Here is a 6,000-nt window from a genome sequence, read left to right on the forward strand (position 1 = left end):
TCCCAGCCACCCTCTAAAAAGTAATCCACTGCGAATCACTTGTCAGAGGGGCAGCTAGGGCTGTTATGAATGTAAATGAGCCCTAATGGTCCATTCAACACATGCCAATGCTAGGACCTGTGAAAAATAAGGTATGTGAATAGAAGCAGTTCACAGTGGTGTGCATAGCTCCCAACTGTCCCTGATTTGGAGGGACTGTCCCTGATATGAAGCAATGTCCCTCTGTCCCTCTTTCCCCTTCATTTGTCCCTCATTTTGGTCTGATCTATATAGTTGTGTATAAAATGCACTTTTTATCTTTCAAAAAGTGTTTCTCAGTGCTAAACCTTTCATCTAATCTCTAAATTGCTGCATTTTTACATTTTAAAAGCCGATAAAAAGGAATAGTAGTGGTAAAAAAATAGCCCCTTGTGGATTTACTTAACCTTTTTTCTCTCCTTTAAGGGGGTGTGGCAGGGGGCGTGTCCTATACCTACATACATTTGCTAGTAGGTGTCCCTCATTCCCATTTCAAAATATTGGGAGGTATGGTGGTGTGTTGCATTTATTGGAGGGGCGGAGTTATCTGCGCCCATGCACGTTGGTGTACCTTTCATCAATGCCCAGGACCAGGCGTGGACTGCGGTCATGTGAAAAAATTAACATTAAGGTAGTGGGGGTAATGAAGGGACGTGCTGAGCCTGCACCCACTCCACCAGTCCACCGTACCTCTGTTACCTGACTCCCAGTAACAGAATGGGGTCCCACCGAGCACCTAGTGCAGACCTCATGCATGCTCTCACTTAAAAAGGTTGTAAACCCTCGTGTTTTTTCACCTTAATGCATCTTATGCATTAAAGTGAAAAAACACCTGGCAATCACCGGCCCCCCAGCCCCCTGTTTTACTTACCTGAGCAGGGCCGGACTGGGAATAACATCCAGCCCTGGAAAAAATTTCATACCAGCCCCACAGCATTATTATACCACCGCAACAGCATAACGTCATTGATTTCTTGTTCATGAAAGGGAAATCCATAAAATGCACATTTGAAGAGTGTATTATATATAGATAAGACAGATATGAAATCACATAGGGCTTTATATATATATATATATATATATATATATATATATATATATATATATATAAGCAAATTCCAGGTAAAAGTGGTAAGTGATCAATCATCAAGGGGGACCCCAGGAACTCAGAACGTGGGAGGGGGGGGGAACCACCTTCCGCAGAAAGAATACACTAAGGTAAGGGGGGGTGGGTTACTGATATAAGGCTGTGCTTTATATCGGTGCCCCCTTACATTATCGTATTCACTCCCCCCTTACATCAGTGACCCCCCCTTCAGACTGGCCTAGCGGTGCTGTCACTGACCTCCTCTCAGGTGCACCGTCCCGGTGGTGCTCCCACTCTTGACTCCTCTGCAGACTCCCTCAGAGACTGCAGACATGATACAGGAGATGGTCAGAGACTGCAGACATGATACAGGAGCTCAATGCAGCCTCACCAGTGCCCATCAAATGCAGCCTCACCAGAGCCCATCAAATGCAGCCTCATCAGTACCAATCAAATGCAGCCTCACTGTGCCCATCAATGCAGCCTCACTGTGCCCATCAATGCAGCCTCACTGTGCCCATCAATGCAGCCTCACTGTGCCCATCAATGCAGCCTCACTGTGCCCATCAAATGCAGTCTCACTGTGCCCATCAAATGCAGTCTCACTGTGCCCAGGAATGCAGCTTCACTGTGCCCATCATTGCAGCCCCTCCTGTGCCCCATGGCCCAGTCAGCAGTCCCTGTCTGTGGGAAGGTGTGTTGTTGATGCTCGGTACGGTACCTTGCATGCCAGCAGGATATCCATGATTGCCAACAGCAGGCAGGGTCTGTTCTCGTTTTGGATGGGGACAGTGCTCCTTCCAGAGGATCTGTTTGCTGTGAGATGGAGTGGTCCCTGGCCACCTGCACCTTCAGCCATCCTCATTTTCCGGCCCCAGTCAGCCTGTCCTCTGGTCCTGGGGAAGTGGAGAGCACTGGGTGGGAGCTGGAAAGAAGGGGGAGCAGAGAGTACTGGCGGGGTTGGAGAGCACATGGGTGGGGGCAAAGAGCAGGGGGGAGTGGAGATCACAGGGATGGGGAGCGGAGAGCGCTGGGGGGGGGACTTGAGAGCACTGGGGGTCCAAAAAGAACAGAGGTGGAGAGCACTGTGGGGGCTAAGAGTGTGGGGTGGCGAAGAGCACTGGGGGAGGGGCAGAAAAACAGGGGTGGAGAGCACTGGGGGATACAAAGAGCAGGGGGGAGTGGAGAGCAATGGGGGGAGCTTGAAAGCACCAGTGGGGGAGGGGCAGAAAAACAGGGGTGGAGAGCACTGGGGGGTACAAAGAGCAGGGGGGAGTGGAGAGCAATGGGGGGAGCTTGAAAGCACCAGTGGAGGCCAGAAAGAACAGGGGTGGAAAGCACGGGAGACTGGAGAGCACTGGCGGGGGTTGGAGAGCACATGGGTGGGGGCAAAATGCAGGGGGGAGTGGAGAGTACAGGGGTGGGGAGAGGAGAGTGCTGGGGGGGAAGCTTGAGAGCACTGGAGGGGGAGCCAAAAAAAAACAGGGGTGGAGAGCACGGGGGCAAAGAGCACGGGGGGGGGGGCTGGAGAGCGATGGGTGGAGCTTGAGAGCACCAGGGGGGACCAAAAACAGAGGTGTGGAGAATGGGGGGCTGGAGAGCACTGTGGGGGGCGGAGAGCACTGGGGTGGGGGCTGGAGAGTGATGGGGAGAGCTGAAGAGCACTGGGGGGGGAGAAAGAACATGGGTGGAGAGCACTGGGGGAGTGAAGAGCACTGGGATGGTGGCTAGAGTAGAATGGGGAGAGCTGGAGAGCAGGGGGTGCAGAAAAAACACGGGTGGAGACAACTGTGAGGGGGGGGGCTGGAGAGTGTGGTGAGGGGAGGAGAGCATGGGGGGGAGCCAGGGAGCACAAGGAGAACTGGGGGGGGGGGGCAGTAAAAGAAGTTGGATAGGAGGATCGGCGGGGGGGCGCATATAGAGGAAATTAGCTTTCTATATTCCTCCATGCAGCCGCTGAATGCTTGATTCTCCTCCTCTCCCTCCTGCAAGTATTCAGCGGCTGCATGGAGGAATATAGAAAGCTAATTTCCTCTATATGCGCCCCCCCGCCGATCCTCCTATACAGGCACACAGGGCGGACTGTACGGGCGGCCATCTACTGGATCCCTCTCTCCTGCTCCTGTGTGTCACGGAGCTGGCTGGATATGTGTTCGGCGGCCGCGCTGTAACATGGTCCCACCCCCCTAGACCGGCTCGTGTGATAGGCGGAACACTGATTCTATCCACTATCACACAAGCCGGTCTAGGGGGGCGGGACCGTGTTACAGCGCGGCCGCCGAACACATATCCAGCCAGCTCCGTGACACACAGGAGCAGGAGGGGAGCACTGCAGCCGCAACTCAGGCGGCCTACCGGGAAATCTCCCGGTATCCCGGTAGGCCAGTCCGGCCCTGTACCTGAGCCCCTTCATCTTCTCGGCAGGGGCACGCTGTCCCTCTCTTCACTGGGTTCTCGGCTCTTGATTGAATAGATTGATATCAGCGCAGCCATTGGCTCCTGCTGCTGTCAATCAAATGCAATGATGCAGACACCAGGGGGCGGGGCCGAGTCCAGCATTCGGGTCTGTGGACCCAAATGCTAGACTCGGGAGCGCGCTTCTCCTAGGGGGTTATCTGATGCAGGGAGGAGCCGCAAGAGCTGCCAGGTGAGCCCAGAAGAGGATGTCCACCGCCACTCTGTGCAAAACGAGCTTCAAAGTGGAGGTAAGTATGATATGTTTGTTATTTTTAAAAAATAAAAAACAATCCTTTACAATCACTTTAACTCTTTCCTTGCCATACATCATGACCAGGCCATAGATTTCCATAATGCAAGTTTCTCCCTATGACAAACGCAGTGTCAGATCCCACCGTGCTGCCACCAATATGTAAGAACAATTGATCAGATCTTACAATGCTGCCACCAATACGTGACCCTCTCAGCTCTCACCTTGCACAAAAAATGTCCACAAATCTACTACGTGTAGGTGCCTTCAGAATAAGAGTGATTGACACGTATCGGAAACATCAACCTTTCCAATATCTGCAATACCGATTATGGCTTTTAATACACGCTGTCATGACAGACAGGAATATTTCAGAGATTTACAAAATAGTATCAGTTTTCCAAAGAGACAGCAATTCTTTACGTTTTGACTTAGTGCATTCAAAATATTTTTTAGAATTATCAAATATCATTTAATAAGAAAAAAAAATGTAAGAAGGTGCAAATAAAATATTTACAGGAAAAAAAAACTATTACAAAAGAAAAGAGACAATAATACAGCAGGAAAGCAAAAAGGGATCAAGAATGAAAGTACTTTTAGCACCCCCTGGTGTACAAAGTGTGGTTATAGGTTAGCTGTAAGTAGCTTAGATAAAAAAAAAATATCTAAAAAAACTAAGTTTATTGGGAACATAAAGCAAAATACAAACAGATGTCTGTTCCATAGAGGTTACAACATGCATGATTATACAGCAAATCTAAGGTTCAGTATTGTCAAATCATCACAAATTTTCAAAACCATTCTAACAACAGTACACCCTGTTATTCTAGCACTCTGGCGATCTGAGCAGATGTTGGCCCCATCTCCTTCCCCCGCAGCCTTCTGGGACACTTCACAGGTCCCAGAAGACTGCTGACCCATTCACAAAGCGCAGCATGGCTCACACATGGGCAGTGGGAAGCCAGCTGTGAAGCAGTGTTAATTTTGATGTCAAATTTGTTTTAGTCATAGTCTTTTGAGTAAAATGCCATTTTAGTTTTAGTCGTATTTTAGTAGTCTGAATTGTTTTAGATTTAGTGGTATTTTAGTCGACTAAAATCTCTAGTACATTTTAGTCGACTAAAATTGAATGGGTTTATTTCAATTGTAATGCATTATTTAAGCATTTCTCTAGAATTTCCAAACTCGTTATACTGTATACTCGTGGAGTAAAAAAAATCTATTGTTATTATTTATGGTATCAAGGTTTGTAAAAACTACACACACACAAATTTAGCCATTATATAAAGTCTTTATAAGTAAAACGTCCTTCCTTCGCATTTTTGTTCTATTTTTGTACGTTGACGAAAATTGGAACTGGTTTTCGTCATAGTTTTTGCCAATTGACGAAAATTCCAAGTAATTGGAAAAATGCAGCCGACGAAAATTATGACGAAAACATTTTCATCTATGAAATGAATACTGCTGTGAAGCCACAAGGCTTCATTGATGATTTCCTTTAGTTAAGATGCCGGCGCCTAGCCCCGAAGTCCATTATAGAATTGACTCAGGTGAGGACAGCGCTGGATCCCTGGACAGGTAAGTGTCCTTATATTAAATGTCGGCAGCTACAGTATTTGTAGGGGAGGCTGGAGTTCTTTTTTTTTTTTTTTGGGTATGAATTGGGATAGGGTGAGAGTGAGCCTAGGGATACTCCAATGAACTTCAAACTGGTAGTAGAGGACACTAATACTGAACTATTATTTCAGGATGAAGCCATTCCTTTGTAGTGAAGACAAAGCGGTACTAGACAGGGACTTCTCAACAAGTTGAAAAATAGCTCTTCCAAAAGAGGCCAAAGAAAGTCTCAAAGGCCAGAAGGTTGGTACTCCCTGTGTCCTGATTACTGTGTAGCCCAATGCAGTATCAGTCAGTTTCTGTACTCCACCTGCCTATAGCCTGGATCCTTATGGCTAGTTTACACTTCCTTCAAAACATGACTTTGGACACGCTTTGTTAAAGCTCTCTGAACGCCAGTCAAAGCCCTTGTGACTAATTAAAATGGTTAGCTTTCAGTTCTGTTTACACCTTGCTTTTGCTTTGCTTTGGCTTTGCTACAAAAATTATACCCCATATCACTTTAGTGGTGCTTCGAAGCATCTTCAAAGACTCCATAGAAGTGTATGACAAAGCTTGCTTAAAGCACCAC

The sequence above is a fragment of the Aquarana catesbeiana genome, linkage group LG09, assembly GCF_042186555.1.
Source record: "Aquarana catesbeiana isolate 2022-GZ linkage group LG09, ASM4218655v1, whole genome shotgun sequence".
NCBI lineage: Eukaryota > Metazoa > Chordata > Amphibia > Anura > Ranidae > Aquarana > Aquarana catesbeiana.